Below are 27,595 nucleotides of genomic sequence, written 5' to 3'. Positions count from 1 at the left end.
CAGAGGTAGGTGAATCTCTGAGTTCGAGGCCAGCCTGGTCTAGCGAAAGAGTTCTAGGACAGGCTCCAAAACAATACAGACAATCTTTGTCTCAACCCCCCCCGCCAAAAAAAATCTAATTACACATGGAAATTTCAAAGATGAACAAGAATAACATTAATTAATTTGAAATATATAATTACTTATGTGTCTATTAATATGTGCTTATGGTTTCCCAGGATTACCTATATTTTAACATGGCATGTCCCAAGTTTTACTTATATAATGTTTAATAGTCCTCATCATTCAGCTAGAATGTGAACACATAGAGGCATACATAAGTAATTAAATTTAGAGACTAATCATAATATTAATATCATATCAACTCCAATGGTAGTAAAGGGTTTACTACCCCCCCCCCCACTAAGGTTTGTGGTATTTACACTAATATAGACTGCCCAACATACCTGATATTGAGAGAAAATATAAAACATAAGTAAATTGAATATAAATAGCCATTTTAGACTATGTCAAAACTAGCCATTTACGTTAAGATCTTGTTGTTATAATTTGCTTTGTTTTGAGACATGATTTTGCCATGTAGGGCAAGCTGGTCTAGAGCTTTTAAGTTTCCTGTCTCAGCCTCCTCAGCACTGGGATTACCTGCCTGGGCCGTCATACCCATTTCACACTTTAAAATGTTTCTGTGAAACCTGGGATTATGTTTTTTGTTTAAATTAATAGACGGTAAACGTACTGTCCTTTTCTTATGGACCCAACTCAAAGTGAAGGTCTCAGAACTAAATCTATAAGACAGATAGAAGCTTTGACCACAGCATAAAGTGACTTTACCTTTATGTTTTAAGCCCATCATTAAATGGCATACAAGGAAAACACTTAAATGTGTTTCTGCTTCTAAAACAATGTGCATGTTTTGCCAATTATTTTTTGCACCTCTGTAATTTTCATCATATTTTTATTATAGAATAATTCTTCTTCATTGAGGTAAATGTTAGTAGGTAAAATTCAAATGTAATTTCAGGGTATCAGAAAAGCCACTAGAGCTGATATATGTAGGTTCCTAATTATAATCAAAACAGCCAAGCACACACAGAGAGAGCCCAAAACACAAAGCAGAAATGAACACTATATTTATAAAGAGAGAAATGTATAAATATTTTCTACTTCCCAAGTTTAGTATGATACTAATGACAGTTTGATACACATGACCTCATTAAGGATAAAAAGTTTTGAAATCCTGAAGGAGTTTGAATAGCATTTGGATCAAGTAGATTTCCTACTAGTTTCATTGTAGTGGTCAGAAGAAACACTTGTTTATTGGATACTATGTTTTGCTTTTAGCACCCTACCCTGAGAAAGGCTTTCCTGTGTTTGGAAAGTTTAGAAAGGATTAATTCATAAAAAAAAAATCTGCTTTAGCACACTGCAAATCAATATGAAGCAGTTTAGTTGACACATTTCACTCATTTAGTTTTGGCCATTACTATTGCTGTTGCTCCCTTTTCAAGAGGCTTTGTCCTAAAACCCAAACCAGGCCTTTTGTATGTTACATAGTTAATCAACTCTGTAGATAGTGAGCACAGCTGTCAGCCCTATTAGCTACAAACAAGCCTGGGAACACTGGTAAAATTGGCTTTTTATTTTTTTTTCCCAGAGTGTATGATTGCTCTTTGTTTTTCTACATGTTTCCTTAGTTCAGGTGCCATGAGTAAAGTAAGAACTATTCTTACACTCCCCAAGGCTCAGACAGGAAGCCAGAGATTGCATCTAATTTCACAGTGACGCTGTAGCCTCAGTAAGAGCATTAGCAGAAGTGTCTTGAGGCAGTGCAGGTCTCATAGAGCAGTTGTTGGTAATGCTTTTATCTGTGTTTTGCTTGTGTTTCAACCAAGTTTTACAGCTGCAACAACAACTAGAGTTCTTGGTTCCTAATATTTGTTAATCTCTTAAACTTGGAAAAATATAGAATGTTCCTTAAGCCTTCATTTCTATATAGAAATAGTAATATTCTTGTCTATTGCATATATATATATATATATATATATGTAATATGTATTTGTTTGTCTGGACTGCTTGTTATCTTTAGGAATTTCTTGTGTCATTTTTATCTGTCTTATAGTGACATAAATATATGACATATATATATATAGTGACATATATATATATATATATATATATATATATATATTCTTGACCTGTATTAAAAATTTCATTTCTTATAAAACTCAGTTGTGATACAGATTTACTTACTATTTATAATTATACAGTCTGAAAATTGAAACAAGAAAGGTTTAGCAGTACTTATTTCTAGTATTTATGGAAAGAAGTTTGGAAACTTTGGTTTTGCAAAAGAAAACCATTTTCCTAAATTATTTCTAATTATTATTTTTGAAGCACAATCATAATATATGTATTATATATCTAAACTACATCATGTAAATTAGAAGATGCTGTTTTGTTTTTAATGACTAATGAAAACGCCTATGTGTCTAAGTCAGTTTCAACAGCAGCTGTCTAGAAATGGCCTTGTTGACAGACATATTTCCTAGTTTGTGATGAATTATACTATGATAGGGTTTAACGTACATTTTAGGAAACTGTTTAATTGATGTGTTCTTCTCTGCACAACACTAGCACTTATTAAATTTATTTTGTGCCCAGTATGAATTGGTAGCACAATTCTTTGGTACAAGTTATATTTAACAAGTATTTCGATGTCAAATAATTACTCTGACTTTTAAGGAAAATTAATTTGAACCTTGCCCTTTGTGGTTCCCATTGTAGAACGTGGCTTTCGATGTCATCTGCGAAGCAGGCAACAATCAACATATGGTTATTTGCTTCCCTTTTAATCTGTTTTCTCCTGAGGAAGAGACCTTCCCTCAGGACTAGGCAGACATCTGCTCACTGTCTTAGCAGCAAAACCCAAGGAGGACTATATGTCCTGGAAAGTAGTCATTATATTAATTAATCAAAGGTGGTCTTTTTAGATTTTATTAACTACATTTCTAAAATCATGACTTTGAGGTAAAAGCAACTTTGGCTTTGAGGTCAAGAAACATTTTGTACTCCTTTTAAAACATTTTAGTCTTTTGTTGCTCTTAGTACACAATTTCTCCCAATTTGGAATTGTAACTGTCTACTTTTCTTCACTTAAGTGTAAGGAGAAGGCAGTTAACCTTATGGGTGAAATAGACATGTGTACTGGCTGATACAGTAATATGTTTGCAAAATATAGTCTATGGAAGATGGAAGTGTTCTTTCTAGGACTTCCAATGCTTTGGATGAGATTGAATGAAAAAAAATGTCACTTTATTTTTAATTTTTCTTTTGATACAGGGTCTCATTGTGTAGCTCTGCCTGTCCTAGAACTCACTATGTAGACCCACTGGCCTCTGCCTCCCAAAGGCCAGGTTTAAAGGCGAGTGCCACCATGTCTGGCTATAAAATTAGCCACTTGTGAACATTTTTATTGTGAGGCCTCTGTGTAGCATTAGAATCTGGAGTGGGGATTTGTTTAATATCACACAGCAGACGGATGAAAACCGAACTCAGGTCCTTCTGTGTTCATCTTGGACAGCTCTTCACAAAACATTTCTGAGCTTTGTGTTTTGAAGAGTCATAATGAGGTGGGATGGTGGGGACTCAGATGACAGTGATGATGAATATTAGCTGATGAATATTAGCAGAGTGAATGTTAATGGCTATTTCAGTAGGAAAGGACAGAGTTGGCCAAGCATTTCATGTTGACTACTATTCATTGTCATGGTATTGGCTTCTGACGGTGAATCTTAAGCAACAGGTTCTAGGCTCAAATATGTAGCTGGCTTTTTGACTTACAAAACTTTACTCTTCTGTCCATTTTATACTCAATATCTTCCAGAAATGTCTTTGATAGGGCATGTTAGATGTTGTTTTAACTCGCAATCACAGGTTAGAGAAGATGATTAAAAAATTCTTAAGTTAAAAAAAATCAAGAAAAAATAACTTCTCAAATTCTATTTTAGAGTTTTCTTAATTAAAAAGTATTGTCTGCCTGGAAGTGGTGGTACACATCTTTAATTCCAGAATTTGGGAGGCAGAGACAGGTAGATCTCTGTGAGTTTGAGGATAGGCTGGTCTACAGAGCTAGTTCTAGGACAGCTAGGGCTACACCGAAAACCCTGCCTAGGAAAGCCACATACCACACACACACACACACACACACACACACACACACACACACACACACACGCACAGATTTTTCATTAAAGAACTGTTCTATACTTTGTACAGTTTTTATTTATTTGTTTTGTGTGTACATGTGCATGCCCTAGTGAGCACTCCATAGATACACTTGGTAGTCAGAGGACAACTTGGTAGGGCTGGTTCTCTCCTGCCATGTGGGTCCTGGATATGGAACTCAGGTCATCAGGCTTGACAGCACAAACTTTTACTCACTGAGCCATCTCACATGCCCTCAAGAACACTTTTGAAGGACAAGATGGTTTTATCTTGTAATTTTGCTCCCAGAATTTGCTGTGGTTGAAATTTTAGTGGATAATCTTGCATTGTGTAACGAATGGCCGGACAATGACCAGATACTCTATATAGAATCTTAATCCTGATTCGTTATTATCTGTGCTTCCCTCCTCCCATCACTCACTCCATTTCCTTTTTTCTTTAGTTCTTTATCTCCTTTTTTGGACCACACTAGGCCAACACTCTACCACTGAGCTACAACTGCAGACTTCAGTCCTTTCTTGCAAAACTGCAACAGGCTTTGAATATGTTGGAACACATAAGACATGTGAACAGATGACATGGACAAATTAGGTTTCTAGATTGAATGTTAGAAAGCAGCTGCCCACTGAATGTTAGTCTACACATTCGGAACAACTCGATCTGGCTGTCCTGGGTGATGGTGACATAATCCATTATGAGTCTCTTGAACCACTCCTTTCATTTTCATAAAAACCGGATTATATTTGTATGTGTTAAAAAGTCCAGAGATAATTATTTCAACAGTAGTTGATACTTATATATGGAAACCCTTGAGGTTTCCAGAGAATCAATTCCACATTTACCTATTATAAGAAATTCTTGATTGGCTCTTATTGTACCAGAAGCACCACCTTTAAAAACTAGGAAGACAAAAAGATGGATCTAGTTACCTCTTAAAATTTGTAACTCTCTCTCTGTCTTTCTATTTACTGTTGATTTAAATGCTGGAACTCACTCTTACATGTCTAGACTGACTTAAGATCTTTGGTATTTGTTTTAAAACATTTATTTACTATGAACATACTTTCTTAGTATAGTTAATTTTAATCAAATAAAACATGGTTTAACCAAGGCTGTTGTCACTTAGCAACTGAAACTGTTTTATCTATAAATTTGTCAAGTTAAAATACAGCATTGTTCAATGTCTTTCTGCAATAAAGTTCTGTCTCTTTGTTACTCCATAGAGGCAACTTTTAACAATGTCGTATTTACAAAGTAAATTAAATTGTAAAAACATGGAGACTATATAGCCAAACTATAGGCTATTATAAAAGTTTTTCGTAAATATTTTTCTAATTATGCCAAAGAGCTCTAGCTCTTTCTTTGTGAATCAAAAAAAAATTAAAAATTAAAAACAACAAAAACTACCTGCCTTGATCATTGCAGGTGAAATAAGTTAGTTGAAAATACACAACTAGCCATACAGATAAGTACTTTCTTCTTTTTTGTGACAAGTGTTACAATGGAGCAAAAGAAGAGCTGGGAGCTGAGTTCCATGAGGGTATGATTAAGAACAAACAAAAAAACCATTTCAAATTCAATGAAGAGCACATCTGAAGGACTATGAGGAAACAATAGATTTGGACATACTTGAGGAAGATAATACCCTGTCTGAGTAGGGAGAAAGGATCAGCGTGGTGGGCTCTATGCAGTGGGGTGGGAAGGAGACTGAAGAGGCAGGAATTAGGGGCACAGATAGAAGGAAAGCTCACGAAGGATGCAAAGGAAGGCAATTGGAGTGACAAGCTGAGGGTGCAGAAAAAACAAAAACAAAAACAAAAAACGATGCAGCAACAAAGTGAACAGACTAAAGCAGCAGCAGGGGGGGGGGGGAGGGAAACAGGAGCAAGTCAGAAAGCACAGATTAGGTGGGCATTAAACTCCGAAGAGTAGAGAAAGATGTTTGCTTGGATAAGTAAGGCCAAGCAATGCTTATTTTCCTTCCTTCCTTCCTTCCTTTCTTCCTTCCTTCCTTCCTTTCTTTTTTCTTTTCTTTTTTTTTTTTTTGTTTTTTTGTTTTTTTGTTTTTTTGAGACAGGGCTTCTCTGTGGCTCTGGAGGCTGTCCTGGAACTAGCTCTTGTAGACCAGGTTGGACTTGAACTCACAGAAATCCGCCTGCCTTTGCCTCTCGAGTGCTAGGATTAAAGGCATGTGCCACCACTGCCCGGCCTAAAGCTTTTATAAAATGTATGTGGTGATTACAACTAGTGGGATGTTAACCATAGAATAGGTGATTGCATCCTTTATTGTTAATGCTCAGCAAGGGAAGTCATACATGAAAAGTTTCAGGTGTTCTTTAGAAAGTCCATGGCAGCTGGCATTGACTCAACATATCCAAAAGTGAAATACTAGGTTCTGTTGTTTACTTTGCATTCACTTAAATCAAAATGGTAGTAAAAGTAGGTTTTATTAATAGGAACGGAAACACTCTAGGGTCATCTGGTAGCCAGTTAGTCTCTACCCCTGACTTTTAGTTTAACTTGACTAAAGAATATTGGTTTAGTACAAGGAGGCACAGAATAAAAGAATAGCCAGTCGCCATCATTAATATTACTTTTATCCACTCTGTTGAGAAGAAGTTATTACTTAATTTGCTTAAATCCCGTGTTATTGCTAAATTGTCCATTCATTTTTATGCTGACAGTGTAGAGAAGCTTTTTAAAAATTATGGCAGCTCATGTGTTTGAAGATTGTCATTGTGTGGGCCCTAATTTTTAACAAAGTGGTTCTGATGTTTAAGTTGTTAAGTAAAATAAAGCAGTTTCTGATTCAGTCCCTGAGTCTCTGTAGCCCTCGTCACATTCTGAGTTGTGTTGTGTTTAACCTAGCTTGAAATTGAAGCCTTAATAGTGCATATGACATTTTACACTTGTCAAGAGAAATAAAGGTTTATGATCGAGATATTTAGTATTCCTGAATGAGGATTCTTTAAATCTTACCTAGTCAACCTTGGAGAAAAAAAGTTCAAAAGAAAAGCCAGTGAGTTAAAAAGCAAATAGGAAAAGACTGTTCCCTGCCCATACAGAATTTAAATTCTGTCTCAAGGTCTCCTTGTTCGGTACCTGTAGGTTTCTTCTGGATATTATAATCTATATCTAATATATGTCCTATTGAAACACTGTAAATTTTCACTCCATATGGACACCCAGAAAACCAGATTGGGAGCCCACATTTGAGGTAAAAGTACATTGAGAATATTTTGATTATAGTAGCTTAATATTGCTGCTGTTTTCCCAGATGACTTCTTGGCTTTCTAATGGAAGGTTCTTGCAGGCTGTAGCTTAAGCCTTGCTTAAGGGGCTTCTTGGCTCTGCTTTCCTTTGAGATCTGCCTCCAGAAAGAGCAGGAGAAAGAAAACAGCGGCAGTCCAGAGGTGGTGGTGGAGTATTCCCATGCCCTGTGGCTTGAGAACCTGTAGGTAGCTCTTTTAAAATTCCTCTTTCTCTCTTCCTTTGTCTAAAGCCTGCAAAGAACCTCAGATTCTGAGCGGAGTCTATTAAATAAGTAGACAGTAAAACCAATTCTTTCTTTCTTTCTTTCTTTTTCTTTATAAATTGTAATTGCCACTGAAGGCTCTTCACGGTTTGCCATGAACAGATGCTCTCTGGACCATGACCTTGTGATTTCAAGCTTCTTCAGTTTTAATGACAAACAGTGCATTTCTTATGGCCCATTTTAAGAAGGCTTTGTTTTTTCTAATTTTGAAAATCATCTTTATCTGCTTTGTCAGGGCGTTTGGCCTGAATGTGTATCTGTGCATCCCACGTGTGTCTGGTGCTCATGGAGGCCGGAACTGGAGTTTCCAGTGTTTTTAGCCATCATGTGGTGCTACGAGTTGAACTTGGGTCCTGTGAAAGAGCCACCAGGTCTCTTAACTACTGTGCCATCTTTCCAGCGCCTTGTATTGTTTATCAACCCTCTATACTACTGCGTATTTAGAGACGACTTTGTGGGAACTCTTCAGAGGTGATGGCATTCATCTTGCCATTATGCTAGAACAGCTTTTGTTTTCAAGAACCCAGTGAATGCTTGCTTAGCATAGTTCTGTAGATGTGTAGAGATTACTGAATCTTCTTGTGCAAGGTGTTCATTTTTATCAACTTTTAGGGGTATTGGGAGCTGCTGTGGATTAGATCTGGGATTCCTCCCATGGCCATGTGTGTTGAAGGCTTGGACTCCAGGCCTGGGTCACTGTCACTAAAAGATGGAACCTTAAGGAAGTAGCTCCTATTGGAAGGATGTTAGGTCAATGTGCATGACTTTCAAAGGTATAGGGAATTGACTCTCAACCTTCCTAATGCTGAGACCCTTTAATACAGTTCCTCATGTTGTGGTGGCCCCCAATCATAAAGCCTGTCTCCAAAACCTAAAAACAAAAACAACAAAAAATAAATACTTCATCGCTACCTTCTAACTGTAATTTTACCACTGTTAGGAATCATAATGTAAGTATCTGAGATGAAGGATATCTGACATGCGACCCCGGTAAAAGGGTCGTTGGACCCCTCATAGGGTTTGCCACCCACAGTTTGAGAACCACTGGTATAGTGGGACTACAACCCATGTTTCCTTTTCTTTGTTTCTGGCCGCTGTGAGGTATGCAGCATCCTCTCCTGTGGGTCCTCACCCCAATGTACTGCACTGCCGAAGGCCGAAAGTACCAGGATGAAACAGAGATAGGTAAAACCTGTGGAACAAAAAAGCCAGGTCCCAAATAAGACAGTCCTTCTTTTAAGTAGAGTGTCCCAGGTTAACATGATGTTGAAAGCTGAATAACACAGAAGCACTAGACAAGTAGTGGGGTTTTGAGTTGTGCCTGGTAGATATCTCAGTAGAAGCCATTATGCTGTCTGCTATTTCCCATGCCAGGTGTATATTAATTAGTGGATTTCTGAAATTTCAATGCTATCAAAATGTCTCTTGTCATTTGAGGAAGACAAATTCAGAAATCCTAATGCCATACATAGTTGCCTGTGAAATGATCTCTAATATTTCTCATACACAATGAGATTTAAAATCTGGACAAATATTTATAAAAAGATATATATGCCTCACTTATCCGTACTTTGTCAACCTCATATGACAAACATACTTTTTGGTTTTATAGCTCTGTTGTTACTGGCACAGTTAGTATTTCAGTATTTCTTTGTGCTTTATCTCAAAATATGTTCCAACAAATTATTTCTTGGACTGTTATATAAATTGGAAAATATTTCTATAAGCAACTTTAATAGTACCTCCTTTTGGGTACGAGTTCAGAGTCAAATGTTAATGAATAATACTGTATTAGTTACTTTTCGTCTTGTTGGGACAAAACACACTTATTGAAAAAGGCGTTATTTGGATCATTGTTTGAGATCATGGTATACATTGGGGCCATGAGAACCAGTAGCTAGTAGTACTCCTCACCCCTTATAGAGCAGGCAGCAGAGAATAGAACCTGCTGGTACTCATCTGGCTTCTTCCCTTATAGTGGGAAATTACCAATACGGAGTCAGGGAGAAATATAAGGGTATTTAATAGGGAAAAGCCTTACTTACAGAACAGCCTAGCCAGCCGGTGGGTCAGCAGCCTGTACAGCAAGTACCAAAGAGCAACCGAAACCACAAACGCAATCCCACTACGTCATTCTGACCACGCCCTCCCAAGCCTGGTCAGGCACACCTGTAGTCAGCCCCTAAAAAGGCGTGGCTACAGCTTCCCCTACATTCCCTTATAACCTTTTCATCAGCCTGAGGCCCCAGCTCCAGAGATGCTACTACCTGCGTTGAGAACAGCCCTCCCCATCTCAGCTTAACCTATTTTGTACCCAACCTCAAAGGCATACCCAGAGTTGTGTGTGATAGTTGCTTCAAATCCAGTCAAATTGACAGTGAATATTAACCATCACTGGTACCCAATACACGTAGAGGATTTAAATTACTGTCATTGCCAACACAATCGGTCAACTCTTGTCTTCTCACAGAACACTCTGGGTAACCACGGGAGGGGGCAAGTCCTTGTACAGTGCAAGTTTATGTATATGGCACTTCTCATCATTCTTTTTTGTCTTGAGAATGGTCTGTTTCCATCTGGAATTCCAGGAAGTTTGCCTCTGCTGCATCAGCAGTGGAGTGTGTGTGTGTGTGTGTGTGTGTGTGTGTGTGTGTGTGTGTGTGTGTGTGTGTGTGGTCTGTGTATGGGTGTGGATGCCAGCTGTGTGCATCTGTATGTGCTTGCAGAGGCCAGCAGTCAGCTTTCTGTGGTGTTCTTCAGGAGCTGTCCATCCTTGTTGTTTTTCGGCTTTATCTATTTTTGAGATAGGGCGTCTTACTGGGACCAGCAGCTCTCCAATTAAACAGAGCTTGTAGGCAGCACATTGCACAGATCTACATGCCTCCATCTCCTTGGTACTAGGTTTAAAAGTGCACCATCATGTCTCACTTTGTGTGTAGATAACAGTGACCCAACTCAGGTCACTTGTGCTCATGCTTGTGTGGCAGGAACATTGCCAATGGTGGCGTCTCTCCCCTTCTTTTAGCATCTTTAAGACCATATTGGGGTTTTACTCAGGATCCCAATATGGACAATTCAAGGATGCTGTTATATATTGGTACTGTTTTTTTTTTAAAAGATTTTATTTATTATGTATACAACATTCTGCTTTCATGTATATCTGCACACCAGAAGAGGGCACCAGATCTCATAACCGATGGTGGTGAGCCACCATGTGGTTGCTGGGAATTGAACTCAGGACCTCTGGAAGAGTAGTCAGTGTTCTTAACCTCTGAGTCATCTCTCCCCTATTGGTACTGTTGATGCCATGAGGACCTTATAGCTTTGACTTCTATTGTCTTAACTTTGCATTTTGTAATTGGCATAATTTACCTTTGGTGAGCACTTGACTTTATTTGTGAAAATACTCTCTTTCCCATAATTTCATGATTTTATCAAGAGTGCTTCTTCCTGCATATAACCCAAGTTAAGCAGTTAACCAGTTAGGTTTGAAGTTGGCCTTGGAGACGGCCCACACAAAAAGTACAGTGGGTCTCATGACTTTCTATTTCTGTGGCTGACTGGTTTTGTGGTCTGTATATAAGGTGACCAAGTTTCTTGAGGATAGAACATGTCCTATTCTTTGATCTGTGAATTATCTGGGATAACCAGACCCAGCTCCTTAGTTTCATGTATTCAATTTGTCTTGACTTTCTACCCTGTTCTTTTACCCCTGACCTTGATCGCTGTTCTCACCTGAATTTGGAGGGACCAGTGGCATCTCCTGGTCACCTATCCTGATGCTTATCATTTTTCTCATCTCTGAACTCTCTTCTACAATATTCCAACTTTGTAGATAAATCACCAGCTAGCCAGCAAGACAAACCAGAAAGCTGACCTTCGGTTTTACCTTCAGTTTCCCATCCCCTTATGTGTATTCATGAATAGATATTATTTGACAGTTTTCCTAAGTAGTTTGAGAAACTTCAGACTCAACTCCATTGTCTTTGGTGCTTTCCCAGTTAGCATCAACATCACTTCTCATTGAGATGTCTGCAATAATCCTTTGTAGATGAAAACTCATCTGTCTCCTAGATTGTTCGTTGAGAGGTTCTTCTTTCTTTTAAAGTTTAAATTCTTTAATGCGATTTGCAGGGATCTGTGTAATCTTGGCATGGTGGCTTAGACCTCACTCCTATCGCTTTGATCTCAAAGAAACTATTTATTGCTTCAGAGCTGAGCCATGGCTTCCTCCAGCATTCCTTTTCAGTAAATCTCCATTTCTGCCCCTAACGCATGTCAAGGGTAACCTTCCTGGCACAGCCTTGTATTGATTTCTCACAGTATGTAACCCTTATTGTGGTTAAGTCTTTACTTGTTCATAATTCTTGTTTCATCTGTGTGTACCTTGTAGGTCTCAGGGTGGTCACAATGGATGCATTGTTCCTCAATCTTTGCCAGTAAAGATTCTATAAAATGATCCCTTACAGCCAACAACAAAGAAGGGCAGTGTGCACTTTGTGGTCAAAGGGGCTCAGGTAAAATTTACATATTTGTTTCCCAAAGGAAGGAGAAATTGTACAAAAATTAAAAATTAACCTGTTCTTTTTCTCTTATTTATTTATTTATTTATTTATTTATTTATTTATTTATTTAGCTCTCTGACTTATGCCTATCATTTCCCCCTTAGGAAATAATTTTCTATAGTCAACTCTAATAAGAGGTCCTGTTTGTGGTTGCACAGCTCCGCTAGACCTTTTGGTGTTTTTGTTTTTGAGTATCTTGCTATGTTGCCTCAGACCTGTAAACACTGAGTTTCAGTTTCTGAAGTCCTGGAATTTCCAGTGTATGCCACTACACCCAGTCTGTGCACATGCATAGACTACATGCAGTATGTACCTTCTGGTTCTTCAAGGAATGGCTTCTTTAACAATCATGCTGTAGTAATATGTTGCTAAGCTTATCAGGTTATGTAGGTCAGGCCCATTAAACACATTTCAACTTGTAGTATTTTCAGCTTAACAGGAGATTATCTGGACACAGTCTCACCTGTTTTAATTACTTTCTTGTCTTTATGAACAGAATTTTTGACAGTAACAAGGCAGAAATTACTTATTTTGGCTCATAGTTTCTGAAGATCGGTCCATTGTAGAAGGGAAGGCATGGGATGCAACTCAGGTCCCATCACTCAAAGTGAGACAGGAAGCACCTAGGAATGACAGACCTCCAACAAGCCACCTACAGCTACCTCCTTACACACACAGACACACACAGACACAGACACAGACACAGACACAGACACACACACAGACACACACACAGACACACACACACACACACACACACACACACACACACACACGCGCGCGTGCAGGAACACATACATACACACACTCTCACACACATGCACACACATACACATACACACATACACACACATACACATGCTTGCACACATACACATATACTCTCACACATACACACACTTATACACATTCACACACATATACACACACACATACTCACACACACATACACACACATATATACACACACTCACACACATACACACACTCACACACATACACACTCACACACTCAAACACATACACACATACACACACTCACACAATACACACATTCACACACACAGACACACACATAAACACACACTGAGAAATACTTTTATATATCTTGTACAGAATGATTTTCAGTTCTTTTTCCTTTTTTTGGACTGTCTAGACCTTCAGAAGCAAACATTCTTTAGGTATTGGAAAATTGGGTTTGTCATATGATTTATTTATGAAATTTTGTTTGCAGAAAATATGAACAAGGAATCCACATCCTTCTAGCCTTGCCCTGAAACACTACAATTACTGAGATAATTAGCTCCATGTTATTATAGATTATTTTCCTAATAAATAATTTATACTTCAGTTTACTATCATTCTTTAAAATGGCAGAGCATGAAATTGATTAGATATAATTGTATATCTGATTAATATTTAATTCAGATTATTTTATAGCCTTGTTTAGATGTTGCTTTGTCACAATGTAGGATGCTGACTGAATATTTTAAAATTTGATATATGTGTTTTTATACTAATTTTTAAAATTCTACAGTACCATTTCTCAAAATTTTATGTTTGCCTCTATAGATGCATACGTAAATATATACAAAATACATAAAAAACTAAATTGTATGTATGAAAATAATGTTTTTTTCTTTATTTTGATATCTTGTTTTATTTGGGATCATTTAAAATATCCAGAGAAAGTATGTGTAATACATGTATTCACATACACATGACTGTTTTTATCCATCTGTGTCTATATATGTATACAAACACATACAAATCAAATTGCACTTGTTCTTTTGTATGACAATGAGATATTTTTTATAAGGACTGTCAAAGTTAAAATTCCTCTTGGTTGTGGGACAAGAACAAAAATGGCTTCCCTTCTCCACTTATACAAACAGAAAATAATGTTATAATATGTATCATATCTATTTCCTTTTAGGATAGTTCACTAATAGAATTGACTAAGTTTTAATTTTGGGTTTTTGTTCCGTGTTCAGTTATCTCTGTTTGTTATTACATATGCTGTGTTACATAGAACTAACTAACTAACTAACTGTTAATACAAATCTTAGGCAGATAGAATGAGTTGGCATTGACTCCCGAAAGTAAGTTCTGCCCCTACTTTTGAGAATACTTTGTGTATGTCAGAGGAAGTTGCGAGTCAGTCAGTGATTGATGCTGAGGTTTTTAATCAGTTTGTGATGGTTGTTGAGCTTGCACAGCTGGTGCAGGTGGCGAAGAGGCTGAGGGGCTGCCGACTGGGCCACATCCCTTAGGAAGCTTGTGTTGGGGAGCTGGAGACTAGCATGGAAGGGAGTAAAGGCCTCTGAAAACATCATTGTCCCACCTCTGCTTCCCGGTTCCACTCCCACACCGTCTCTCGATTTCCTGCAAGGTCAGGGCTGCTTTAGAACAGAAAAACACATCATTCAAAACATGTTCTTTGATTCAGCAGAAGTCTCTGTCCAACGGCAAATTTGGATTCTGTGGACAGATGCTCTAGTCCTGGGGCAGAGAGGGATCGTAATTAGTCCCCAGGTATTTTATCAATAAATGACTCACAACAAATATACAGGAACATACAAATAGGTATGAGATCACATGACTCGTATATAATATATACCTGTCTATTGCTGAGTTCCCTGTTTGGAAATGTATGTCAGTTCCATAGGAACAATAATCTTGACCACTTTTCAACACTACGTGGCATGAAAGAATACTCAAATATGTTTGGTAAATGAATGTGCTTGACTTTAACTCTTGGAATTGAGTTTGTGGGGGACATTTGTGAGAACCTGATAAGGCTTTCGAACCTATTCAAGTTCGTTTTATTATGGACATTAGAGTAATTGTTTGCTTGCATAGTAATTGCATAATTAGACACATAATTAGAATATAATTTGGAATGGTCAGAATGGGCATTATAGAGATAAGAGACATGATTATTTTTAGAAGATAATCATTGATTCCCTTAGGATTCTTGATGTTTCTTTTGGCTTTTTCAAAGCTGTACAATCTTAATACCTGGATGTCAGGGAGTAGCTTTACTAAAATAAGTGGAAAGGAAAGAACAATGGGAAAGAAGAGAGGTTAATTTGCTGCCATGAAAAAATAGTTTTTCATTTCAAATTAGGTTATTCAAATGATTTTTATTTCCTTTAAAAGGATACCTTTGTGTGTGTGAGAATTCTACTTTTTTAATTGATTTTTTTCAATATGTTAGGCTGCTGGTTTGTACTGGAATATTTTTCAAGGGAAACTGGTGAGTGGGGCTAACTTTGCTGAACGATGATCGAGAACATCCATTCCTAGGAAAGACTTGTTCTGTTGTTCTTGCGCCCTCAGCCCCTTTGTTGTTGTATTTGCTTGTTTGGGAGAGTAACGTTAGTTTAAATCTGAATTATAAATTAGTCTTTAATTTCTTTGGCTACTGCCCTTTTTTTTTGTTGTTGTTTTTTGTTTTTTTTGTTTTTTTCGAGACAGGGTTTCTCTGTGTAGCTTTGGAGCCTATCCTGGCACTCACTCTGGAGACCAGGCTGGCCTTGAACTCACAGAGATCCGCCTGCCTCTGCCTCCCGAGTGTTGGGATTAAAGGCGTGCGCCACTAATGCCCGGCAGCTACAGGCCTTTTATACAGGCCTTTAATCTGTAAGCCTTATGTATCTTTTCAGTGTGATTTTCTTGATGCGAAGAACTCTTTGCTTCTCATTCATGTGTGTGTGTGTATGGGGGGGGTGCTGTTTGGCAAATTTAAATTTAAACTCAATTGTTGTTCCCTACTGAAAAACATCTTTGTTTCAGTGGCCTGTTGTATGTTTTACATATAATTATACCTTTTTGTTTTCTGTAACGTAGAAGCTTATTCAAAAATGCTTGTTGCTTTTCTAAAATTGTGATTTTTTTTTAAAAGGTAGGCTTATTTTGAGACTAAATCATATTATTTCAGAGGTATTTCATTTGGACGTTTATGGGACTACAGGGAATTTCTCATTTCAGAATGACCCGTATTTCACTTGGTGTTTACAAAAAAAAAAAAAAAAAAAAGAAAAGCAAAACCCTGCTCATTTATCTGACATAAGGGGCTAATTAAACGGCTTAAGTACATTCTTGGATGTTTGGTAGCTTTTCAAGCACCTTAGAGAGAATGCTTAGATTTTAGAAATCATGTTTCTGTAAGAAGAAAATCACTATGGAATTTGTAAGTAGACAGGATGGGAGAAGAGTGTCGAGTTTTAAATATTCAAGCTACTAAAATCAATTCATAACTCTTATATTTGGCTAAGTGTAATGAGTTCTTAGTCAAATTTTATTATAGAACACTGTTTAAATTTCCTGAAGTTTTGGAAGAATTTGAGGTGAGAGTTCAAGGTAATTGTAATAATAAACTAAAACTTTTATCACACATGTGCCAGCTGTAGGTTCCATTTATAACATATAGACTGGGTTCAGTGAGTCGGTGAAGTGGTTAACTCTCTACTTTCAGATAATGAAATCAAGGTAGAGGTAGTCCACATTTGTTCATGCCCATAGTCCTTATGTTACCTTCTCTGTCTATATTACTGATTTTCCTTAGTCATGGAGAATTCTTATTCACCAACATAAAACTTAAGATAAATTCATTTTGTAGCTGTGACAGTTACCTTTGCAAAACTTACACCAAAGCATGTGTCTTTTTTTTTTTATTTTATTCCACTGGAAAACTATAACTGGCAGTATGGCAGTCAGTAGGGTTTTCAATATGCATGTAAATATTTAACTTTTATGTTCTCCTATGTGTTTCTCTGATCTACGCCGGATCATAGACATAACCAGTGGAATGTTAGTGTTGTTTTACGTTCACTTCCTTCTTCCACACCACTCTTACATTTTTGCGCAGCTGCAGTAAATTGTTTCCAGACCTAGCCATTCTGCATTTAACTGTGAGCTGTGGCCTCTGTAGCTATGCATTGCAGACAAGTCAACTTACCATAGGCTTATTGTACTCAAGACAGATACCTCCCTCATAAAATCTGAGACAGACCTAGAAGTTAGAGGTAAATTGATAGTGTATAACTCATTTTCCTTCCCTTGTTCCTTCAAGCCAGCCTGTGAGTTGAAGTTTTATGAACTTGCCTTCTTGGATGTGTTCCGTGATGGTAGAGCAGAGTGGTTTGGGTAAAAACTCCATTGCCTGATATGGCTCTGAAAAGTACAGATCTGAGGAGATTGTATGCAGGGAAATTAATACTGGTGACCCTCTGACATGAAACAGATAATCCTTCAAATCCTAGGATTGACATACCAATCTACTAGGTAAATTCGTGAGCAGTGGTGAGCATCAGTTGGCTTGCTCCGTTGCTACATCTTGACTGTCTTTACTGGCATTGATGAAGTTGCCCTTGTGCTATGTCCAGCTTCCTCTGAGAGCCATATACATTGATTTTACTTAACTCACTTTCAGCTCGACTTTGTTGAGTCAATATTTTATCCATCAACTTAAAAAGAAAACAAAAGACAACTAACATGAGTCATCACCAGCCAGTGAGTTGAATTATCTGCTAGTCTGGTATCTTCATATGACCTTGCAGTTTGAATTTGTTTTTCCAGAGATTCCACTGTGTCTGTTCCTGTGTGTCTACATAAGACAGTTGGAAGCTGAGATGACCATGATGTGCTAGTCAGAGATAATCAATGGTGATGATGATGATGTCAGTATCTTCTGAGATGGCATATATGTTAGTGGGTTGTAATAATATGACACTTTAGGAGGTAACCTATTGTCGTTATGTTGTCCTTTTCTTGACGTGGGTACAATATTGGTAAGTATAAAAATACTTTCATCTTTTAGAAATAAGCACCATAAAAGATTCATAAATTGCTTATGGTAACACGTGATGAAGACTTTGGGCCATCCTGGTGAGTCATTTATGGTCTGTGTGTTTTAATGTGGTGAGCAGCATGCTCTATGTGACATTTCTTTGTTTTGTTTCTTTTTTATTTTTATTTGTTTTAGACAGGTTTTCTTTGTGTAACAGCCTTAGCTGTCCTGGAACTAGCTCTGTAGACCAGGCTGGCTTTGACCCCACAGAGATCTGCCTGCCTCTGCCTCCCGAGTGCTGGAATTAAAGGTGTGAACCACCAACACCCGGCTGACATGTTCTTAAGGTACACAGTACATATGGGTGTTTGTACTCGTCATCATGGATGCACCTGGAGAAGAAATTGAAAAACAAAAACAAAAACAAAAGGAAAGCTCAATACAGCATTAAAAATTTGAGATTGATGCCAGGTAGGGAGATGGAGAGGACTGTTGACTAGCTGAGGACTGCAATTGGTTTGGAGGCAGAAGGACTAGGTTAACCATCTTTCACCGTGAATTGTGAATTTCTGCCCATCTAGTAGGGAGGCCTTTGAATGTATACAGAACAAAGAGATAGAAATCTTTGAGGCAATGGATTATGCCCCTTGTCCTGTTCTCATAATTCTATGTTACATATAAATGTCTCTCATTCCACAGAACATTCTTCCTTTCTAATGGAGCAGATATGACAAAACTTCTAAATACATCTCTTCTGCCAATATTTTAAATTAATGCTGTCATTTTCATTTGTAAATGTAAATGTCAATAATAAAATTTAAACTATGTCTAATAGAAAACTGCTGAGTAGAATTATTACTTCCCACCATTGTGTGTGTGTGTGTGTGTGTGTGTGTGTGTCTGTCTGTCTGTCTATATGTATGTGTGTATATGTATTCTCTTAAGAGTTGATTACTGCTACTAGTAGTCTATGGTGCTCACAGTATTGATATATGATTTGCTATGAAATGTTAGTGTATACCAGTTAATAAGTACTGAGTTGGACAACATTGAGCTATGTGATTAAGGAAGGATAACCATCAAACAAGGATGTCAGCTCTTCCTTGCCTTCATGTTACCTCTTAAGTATTAACAAGAACTCACATAGTGAAAAGAAAGAGATCAATGTTCCCGAAAGAAAGCTGAGAATCAGGATAGAAAGAAAACAAGTTTTAACCTCTAGCTTCTTTTCTTGTTTGTATATTTTATGAATTTATTTTATGATGTTCAAATGATGAGTATGTATGGATCTGTGTGTGGGTGCTGGTGCCCAGGAGCTCACAGTCAGGTCAGGTCACCTTGGAGACAGAGTTAGAGGCAGTAGTAAGACATCCATCATGGTTGCTGGGAACAGGTTTCAGGTCCTCTGCAAGAGCATGGATGCTCTTAACCACTGAGCCATCTCTCCAGCAATTGTTCAGAGTATTTTGAATTAGAGCTATAATTAGTCTAGATGAATCTAAGCTACATCTGCCAAAGGTGAGGGAACTATGTGTCCCTCGATGGAAATATGCTACCAAGACTTTATCTGAATGTATGGCAAGGCTTGCATAAAGATTCAGGATGGCTTTGACTTCTTAACACTGCAATTTCTACAGGTTATCCTTAAATATGCCTATCTTTGTCATGGCTGGGAGATGATATTGAAAATTCAAACGTTATAAAAATTATTCATTTCTTGACAAAAAAATCAAGTGAGTTTACCACTCCCAACAAATTACGTTGGTATTTAATAGAGTTCTGTGGCAAAATATATAAAAAATGGATAATTAGTTTTATCCTTTCTTTTAAAAATTACAGATTATTTTCTAGAAATGATGTTCTTACCAATGCAAATAACTGTTTATCTGATTTTACAACAAAAGCCATTCGTAAGAGAAACTCTTAACAAACCAATATTAAGAATTACTAAATGGAGGTAACTATTCAGGAAAGAGACTAAGGATAAAAGTTTAAATTTCTCTAATCTATATTTTTGACCTCTTCCTTGTACATATAAAATAAAATTATATTTGGAAGGTGTGTTGTAGTGGCTAGTTCACAGATAGCCCTGTACAGACAGTTGTTTCTACCAATCTTGATGAGGAAGAACTGACATTACACAATTTAACTAGATTTGAGGCTGTAGTCATTTGTTATAGAACCTTCCTGCAGTCTTATTAGACATTATTCATTATCTCTTAATACTATATTTTGAGGTGAAAGGTTTATATGATGAGATTAGATAAATAATACTACTTGCTATTTAATTCCAAATTTTTACATTTATAATTTAGAAAAAGAATGATTTCAGTGTCCTTTTATTTCCCCATTATGATTTTTCCAGTATGTAAAATTTACTATTTATCATAGATAAATTTTAAAGATAACTTCTATTCCAGTAAGTGTCATTGACATTTAAAAAATTGTCATCGTATCACTAATATAGCAGGAAGAAAAATCAGCATTCCATGCATGGAAATGGACATATGTTACACCACATGAGAACCCAGTGTTAATTTGATCTTTGTATTTCATTGTGGATTCAGTTGGTAATAGAGGATTATGAGGTTAAATTTAAATAGAAATAGAATATGGGACATCTTTGAACTTTGGTGGAAATAGGTTGAAATTAAATGAGAAACACCTGGCCATAGTTTTTCTTTTTGTTTTCCTACATATTGCAGTATTTTCTCTGATTTGAATATCATTTAGAAAGTCCAGGTGTATGTTGTTGTTTGAAGTCTTAAGTCCAACTTTAAGCCACTGCCAGTTTTATAATTTCAGTTTCTTCCTAGAAGCCCAAGGTTCAGAGAATAATTTTGACCTTGCCAAACAAATGATGGTCTTTTATTTCTTCACTGTAAGGTGGCGATCAAATGGGACCCCCATTTTCCAAGTCTGTATTTTCATCTGTTTTCCCACTATTTTTTGTTTGTATTTGTTGTTTGTTTGTTTTAGTCAAATATCCCACAGTGGAAAATGTAACCCACACATTTGCCCATTCTCTGGGCTGATTGTTGAAAAGAAAGTAGTTGCAATTAGAGAAGATGCTTATGATGGTGTTTTTGATAACACTGCAGTGTTTTCTTTACCACACACTTTACCTTTAACATGCTTTCTCCTTGCATATGGATTGGTTCACTTTTACCCTTATTTTTAATACATTTAAATATGTAACACTAAATGCAGCATGGTTAGCCATTACTGCTATTATCAAGCTTGATGAAAATCCAGCCATTCTGTGCCTCATAAAGGCATTGATTCATTCTATTGATTCTTCTAGCCATATATTGCAATTTGGAACAGGGTCAGAAGAATACTTAAACCTGGGGCAGATAGAACCCAAAGAAAATGTTTGTTGAGTAGGTGTTTATGTTAACTATACAGCTACTGGTTGTCCCAGTTTTTGGTGCGATACAGTTAATACCTTTTGTGGTTTTTAAAGTAGATTTTCAAAATGTAATATGTGATTATTGTTTGAAATTGTCACATTCATATTATTCCTGGCTTAATAGCTTCAATGTTTTATAAAACGAATAAGAGATGTAAAGAAGACCATATATTTCAAAAAAAAAAAATTAGCCATATGGCTATTCCATTTTCCTGTTGCTGTTTGTCTGTTTTGAATTGGTTCTGGCTTGTGTTCAGACAAGATGAAAGTCATACCATGTTCCCATAGTTTGACTATGGAATCTTAGTGTTCAATGAATGAATTGTTCTTGCCACCAAAATCAAGGCCTGGGGCAGTTAAGTTTTCTTGCTCTTTAGCCTCAGGTAATCTGACCCTCTACAGAAGCACTCTCTTCTGCACTTATCAAAGGGCTCTGTTTCTAGCCATCACAATGGCTTTCTGCTTCTCTTTAAGAAAAGTTTTGTAAATCAAGAAAGCTTTTGTCCTGAGTTCCTTTAATCTCTGCTCCCTTCTCCCTGTTCCTTTTGTTTCTGAGTTTCATAAGGCACTCTAATGTTACACAAGCTGTAAAGAAATAAGGTGGTTAAGTACAAGAACTATGGACTAGAACTATATGAGTCCAACAGAATACTTTTGTAAGTACCTTTGTATTGTTTTTTTCTCCAATTAGACTAGAATTTATGATTACTTACAATGCAGAGAGCATGTGCAATTGTTTTAGCTAATCTAAGATGGTACGTTTCAGGTGTTTTGTCGGGAGGCGGGGGGGGAGGAGGAGGAGGAGGAGGAGGAGGAGAGGAGGAGGAGGAGAGAGAGAGAGAGAGAGAGAGGAGAGAGAGAGAGAGAGAGAGAGAGAGAGACAAGGAAGAAGGAGAGAAGGGAGATGGAGACATAGTGTTTAGAGAGGCAAAGAGAGAAGGTGGGTGGAAGGGAGATGGAGACATAGTGTTTAGAGAGGCAAAGAGAGAAGGTGGGTGAAGGGGGTCCCCCTCTTTCCATCATCTCTTCATTTTCCCAATCATTCTATCCCACCTCAGAAAGCATTTCAGTTTTAATACCAATTTACTGTTTTTCACTGCTTTAGGTTATTGCATATGTTATTAATCTATAGTGATTACAACTATTGAAAACCAGGTTAATATGGAATGGTTACTGTTGTCACTATCTTTTCCAAGTACACTGCGGTGCTTTGTATAAACATAATAAGCCCCCCATTTTTAAATCATTAATTTATATTTATATTTTAACAGTGCTGAGGTTTGAACCCTGGGCCTCTTGCCTGGTTGCTCAACCATCCACTACTGAGCCACATTCCTAGCTCTGGGTTTGAGTTATATTTAGATGTATAAACACTCAGTCAGAATTTCAATAACTAACCAATTATTTTTGTAGCTTGTGTGTGTATGTGTTCTTGTAGGTGTATGCTATACACATGGCTATGACGAGAGGCCATGTGTCCAATGTCTTTATCGCTCTTTAGTTTATTGTTTTGAGACAATATCACTCGTTGAATTTGGAGCATGCCAACTAGAGACATATTGGCTGCCCAACTTTGTCTAGAGAACCTCTGGTGGACACCTTCTCCGTTCTGAAGGACAGGAGTACATTACTTTGTCTTGCTGTTACCTGAATTTTGGAGATCTGAAGCATTCATTGTTTTGCCATCTGATGTTTCCTTTCTTTTTATTGAAAGTTATGTATATGATAATTTTGAAAACTAATGTTTTAGAATGCATTGAGTCTAAATTCTGGGGACCTGAACCTAGGACTTCATGCTTGTTTGGGTAAGCACTTTCCTGTCTGATCTATCACCCCAGTCGTCCCCCCCCACACTCCAGAGAAAAGACCAGTTTTATGTTTAGACACACACATGCATTACTTTTTAGCTAAACTTGACCATACTGTCACAAGTCTAGCTTGTGTGATGTTTGGAGAACAAGGAAGCAGATTTAACGAAATAGGGACTTAGACTCTGCCCAAACACCCTGCCTTCAATGCAAATCTCCTATTTACAGTGATCCTTTGCAGAATATTTAATGGTAGGCTGTATGCAGTCTCGAATTAAAGAGCATATGGGGACAGTTATCCTGGGTAAAATGGCCAACGTGCCTTGTATTGTGTATGGAAGATAACAGGGCAGGTGGTAATCCATCTTCACAGAGTGGAGACAGCTGGTATTTTCTGTAAACTGAAGAGCCTTTTGCAATGTAGTCTCACCTCACAGCTGATATGTTGGTGCTTATTAGTATAATTTAAGACATACATTGATGTGAAGAACCGTTGTGTTTTTCTGTCTGGTACAAAGAGCACCTTCTGGCAGAGGCATAATGGGAGGGGAAGAACATATATACACCCATATGTAGATTCTACTTTTAGGAGTTAAAAATCCTTGCTTTGATTTAATTGTCTTTAATGGTAACAAAAAGATTAGGTTCTTCTATAAAATATTTCCCTTTGAAGTCTCATCTCTGTGTTCCATGTTCTCCAAAATTATGATGTTGCTGTGGTTGTTATTAATTCACACCATCAAGATATATTTTTTAAATTCCCTTTTCAGTTTCTAGTTTTTGAGGTTATTTTCCATCAAGAGGCACTCATTAGAGAAATACTGAAATCAAAATAGCAGAATCTCTCTCTATCTGATGAGGTGCTAAATGTTGTATCATTCTTACGTTGGAGTACAAAGAAGAAACAAACTGTTACAGTATACTGAAAATGAGTTTCAGACAGTTTACAGTCCATTCCAGATTCCAATTACTCCCTGGGAGAACTGTACAAATTTTGACAGCATCCCTAGTCACAATGACCATATTCGTTGATTTAGTCCATCTCCATAATCCCTAAAGGCAAGCTCAGGTTAAAGGTCAGGTTACTGGTGCATGACACCCTGGCTCGTTGCAGTGAGATGGAGATCAGCGGTTTCTAGCAGCACACTGGGCATGATTTCATCTCCGCTGTCCAAGCATCACACAGCAGATCACTAATGCAGCTCCTGTCTTCCTGGGGCTGATCACAAGGAAGCTATGAGTAGACCAGTAGAAAGGGGTGGTAGAGCATGGCTAAGTTCCTGCTCACGAAGGATTGATAAGTTTTGCAGTTAGTCACTCTGTTTCACTTAGCTTCGTGACTTGGGCACTTACAGCAATTCAGAAAAAAAAGTAAATAAAACATCAATAAGTAAGAAAGAATATGTAGTTATGATCTAATGAAGTAAATTTAAGAACTGCTGAGGTGGTTTCAACAGTTATTTTCTGTACTTAGAGTTTGGACCTTCCCACATAGAGGATATATCTCTACCCTTTATGTTTTTTTTTTTTTTTCTTGTCATTGGCTCTGTCTTATTACATTGTAAACCATTTCTTTGATTTCAGCATTATTGGAAGAGTTGGCCTGATGTAGTATAGTGACAAATCGAATGATGCCCTTTATCTAACTTTCTCAGAGTGTGGTTATCCTCAGGGCATGCTCTCTTAAATTCTTCAACCTCCATTCTCCAATTTAGGTGTGTATCCGTTATCGATGCCTGGATACCTGGATACCTGCTTCCTGTCTCCAGGTCTTTGGAATGAGCTGCTCTGAAATGGAGCCTGAGAATCCACATTCCTGATGGTTCCCAGCTAGAGCTGATTCAGCCAGTTGGGAGATCGCATGCTGCTAAACCCAGCTCTGTCAAAACACCATTTAACTTTGCTTACGCAGATTTTAGTTATATAATGCCATGTAAAACAACAACCTTTGCTGAAACGGCCGTATTGTTTCCATAGCATGTGAACAAACATTTGCAAAGAAGTTTCTCAGTTGTCTTGGGAATGACATTTACAAAAAATATTTGTTCGGCTTGTCATTTTTTTTGTTTTCTCCTGTTTATCTTCAGTGATAATGTTTTCATCCCTCATGTTTGATTTTTTTTTTTTACCAATCCCCCCTCCATTATGGTATTTCACAGTATTGTGGATCCCTTGAAGAGTCAGATCAGTGTTGCTTATAAGTGGGATTGAACACAGAAAATGATTTTCATGCTTCCTTAGACATCCCCTAATTGCTAATCTTTAGGTGACTGAATAGATATGAAGTAGTCTTTATGGGGGAGTAAAAAAATAAATACAGAAGCTGAAGGAAAAGCACAAAATGCCTTGGCATTGGGGGATAGCATGTGCCAAAGACCTTAACTAAGTATAAAGCTTCTTTAAATTTAAATTTAAATTTAGCAAGAACTTTATATTCTAGACCATGCAGGAGGGTTAAGCACATACACACACATGTACACACACACACACACACACACACACACACACACACACACACACGTACACACACATATGTACACACAGAGATGATTGCTTTATTTACTGGCAGTCTTCTCATTTTGACATAAACTCACTGCCCTTCATTTGTTTGAAACTAACATTTAAAATAAAGCTATGCATTATTCTTAATATGGAGGATTAGAGGTATTTTGACACTCTCTGAAGTTTCACTATTGAGGTCTGACTTGAACTAAAATTTATAGAAATTCAGGATCAATAATTTTATTCTTTTACTGAGGCATCATTGGTTATAATAGTTTGAAGTATTAGAGAAATTTGTGACAAACACCTTTAATTAGCAATAACTATGGTCAGCTATTAAAATTTTCTTTTATATACTTTTAGTTATATTATACTTGATTAAAAATATCCAGTTTCCCAAAGTAAACCCTTGGTGTGCTTTAGAGGGGAGCTTCTTTTTCATATGATTTTCAATTGGGTTGTTCTTGATATATTATTATTGTAAGCATTAATCCAGCAGCACTATTCCAAAGAAAAAGGAATGAGACTAGCAATGTATTGGTTTATTGATTTATTGGTTTATTTACTTAATTTATTGGCATAGCAGAATCTCCACAACCACAAAATAAATTATTTAGCTTCCAGGAATCCAATTGTAACCAGAACACTTATTGAGCATGCGGTTAGAGAAAGGGTGTGCATTATTCTTAAGATACTTCCTGTGGTTATACATGTATACTAAGATCTAGGGTTTTATATATCTTCAGTCTATCTTCCACCGTAGGAATATAGCCTTTGTGTTTGCCACTCTCCAGCAAGATTCTTAACAGTAAAACAGTCAGGGACTGTTTTTTCCTTCTTGAACCAAGTACATACATCTTTCTAAACAACATGCAAATTATGGTGTAGTATGTCCTGTAAACATGAAGAAGTTTTTGTGTAAGACATTATGGTTCTGGTACTCTGAATAGCTCCAAGATTGATGGGAGGTAACATTGTCCTGTTTAAAGAGGAAGTGCTTTGTACCTCTAAGCTTTCTGTGAGCCAAATTGGAAGTTGGATTTCTCAGGGTGCCAGTGAGCACCAGACAGAGAGAAGTATTCACATTGTGAGATTCTGAGCTCCATACACCATCCATACTAAAGAACCATGAGTCACCTTCTCACGTTCAGTTTTCTTCCTGATTCGCCATGTATTTATCTGTATAAGTTTTAAAACCTTGCTTTAAAGTATGGGCTATATTTTAAGCTTGCACCATGGATATTGTAAAGTCCAGTTACAAAGTCTATGAGAAAGGTTGTAGAATACAGTGTGGTCTCCTGCTCCTTCCAGCTTTGTGGGCTTTGCAACTGTGGGATAAGACTGATCTTTTTTATTGCGACAGTCACGAACCTTCTGGGTTCGTAGCATATTGGACTAATCAAATGTGCAGGTTAGCAAATTATATAAGAGTTGCCTTGGTGCCTGTATTCTACTGGGGTGGTAGTCATGTGACATGTGACTCTACAACTTCCTCGCTATTCTATTCTGTTCTGTTCTGTTCTGTTCTGTTCTGTTCTGTTCTGTTCTGTTCTGTTCTGTTCTGTTCTATTCTGTTCTATTCTATTCTATATTCCAGTGTGTTCCCAGTCTCGTTTTCCTCCTCCCTCATCCTCCCACGTGCTGGGATTACAGCCATGCCCCAGCAAGCCCACATTGTGGGGCACTCTCTGTCTCTTAGGACAGAGAGTGGTTATAGAAAGAGCCACAGTTAGTAGCCACACACAGTGATTCTTT

At 37.3% G+C, this 27,595-nt stretch overlaps 1 protein-coding gene across 4 annotated transcripts in view; it reads left to right on the top strand.

Annotated features, from left to right (window-relative positions):
• The window catches only part of Robo1 (roundabout guidance receptor 1), a 370,504-nt gene that overhangs the window by 68,950 nt on the left and 273,959 nt on the right, over window positions 1–27,595 (top strand). The window lies entirely within an intron of this gene.

Source organism: Cricetulus griseus, chromosome 4 (genome assembly GCF_003668045.3).
Source record: "Cricetulus griseus strain 17A/GY chromosome 4, alternate assembly CriGri-PICRH-1.0, whole genome shotgun sequence".
Taxonomy (NCBI): domain Eukaryota; kingdom Metazoa; phylum Chordata; class Mammalia; order Rodentia; family Cricetidae; genus Cricetulus; species Cricetulus griseus.
The sequence above is the reverse complement of the archived record's forward strand: the minus strand, read 5'-3'. Positions and strand labels throughout refer to the sequence as shown.